Below are 1,592 nucleotides of genomic sequence, written 5' to 3'. Positions count from 1 at the left end.
GTTCAGGAAGGGAATATGTCCTTGACCTTTCAGCGAGTCACTCATCAGAATTCGCCCCAACACTTTCGCTGAGATCAGGCGTCGTGCGATGGCACACATGCAGCGGAAGGTGAAGTAAACGAGAAGCGCGTGAGCGTAGTTCCCGCGCGTCCACGAGTGCCGTCACACACAACCCATGAGGGTGAACGAGGCCGTAACGGGGAGAGGGGTCAAGGAAAGCGGCCCTACGAGCCAAAGAAGCCCCAGGTTAAGGGGCGTTCAGGGGAGAACAAGCCGGTGAGGCACAACTTTGTAGTGGAGTTGATAGACCTGATCGTTATGCCTAACATAGCGAACAGGTTGAAGATGTCGGTGAAGACTGATAAGGTGTTGGGACCGCACAAGGAAACATGGTGCTAGTTCCACCAAGGGTTTGGTCATCTGATAAACAGCTGCTTGGCGTTGGGGCATCAGCTAGATGAGCTTGTGAAGAGCGGTTTCCTGAATGACTGCCTGGCGGGGTCATCAGGGGCCGAGGGCTTGACGACATCAGCAGAGGACCAAGTCCACAAGATGCCCATCCACGGGGAAATCCACACATCTCAGGTGGATTCTCGGGTGGAGGGTGCATTGCCCCTCAGTGCAAGAGGTACGCATGTTCGGTAATGTCAGTAGCGTAGCAAGTGGTGGACGACTCGCTCGATGTCGATCTCACGTTCACAAAGGCTAATCTTCGCGACGTTGTTCCACATGATAACGACCCGTGGTGATTTCGGTTGTAACCGCGGGGAGGAAAGTACACTGAGTGTTGCTAGACCAAGGCAGCTCAACAGATGTGATGTTCTGGCCTACGTTTAACAAGTTGCAGTTGTCTCCTGATCAGCTTAGGCTATACACGGTGTTTGTATGGTGTTGTGGGAGATCAAGTGAAGGTGCCTGGTTATTTGGAGCCGAGGACGACTTTTAAAGATGGCACTGCATCTCGCATAGAAAACATAAGATACCTAGTGGTAAACGCCCACTCGGCGTACAATATCTTGTTGGGAAGGTCGACCCTGAATTGGCTGAGGGGGGTGTCGTCTACACGCCATATAAAGTTGAAGCTGCCCGATCATAGTGGGAAGGTGATCCTGATCAAATCCGATCAGCAAGAGGCCAAGAAGTACTATGAGAATAGCCTCAAAACGAAGAGGGGCGTGTTCATGATGGTGGAGCGCCCACCCATGGAGGAGGCACCCATGGAGGAACCATCCATGGTGGAGGACCGTGTAGGCGTATCACGCGCAGAGAACGCTTGGGAGAGGCGACCTGAGCCAGCTGAGAACGTTGTGGAGAGGCAGATTGGTGGTAAGACGTTCAAGTTGGGTAAATCGTTGGCCAAGAGGAACAAAACCAGATGGCAGAGGTGATATCGCGTCATCTAGACGCCTTCGCATGGTCCGCCTCGGACATGCCAGGCATTGACCCAAATTTTCTATGCCACCGCCTCACCATGGACCCCAAAGTCCGACCCGTGCACCAGAGAAGAAGAAAGTTTAACGAAGAAAGGCGGCTGGTCGTACAAGAAGAGACGAGGAAGCTGTTGAAGGTCGGCCACATCAGGGAGATTCAAT

The sequence above is a fragment of the Phaseolus vulgaris genome, chromosome 1, assembly GCF_000499845.2.
Source record: "Phaseolus vulgaris cultivar G19833 chromosome 1, P. vulgaris v2.0, whole genome shotgun sequence".
Classification (NCBI taxonomy): domain Eukaryota; kingdom Viridiplantae; phylum Streptophyta; class Magnoliopsida; order Fabales; family Fabaceae; genus Phaseolus; species Phaseolus vulgaris.
This window is presented reverse-complemented; position numbering follows the sequence as displayed.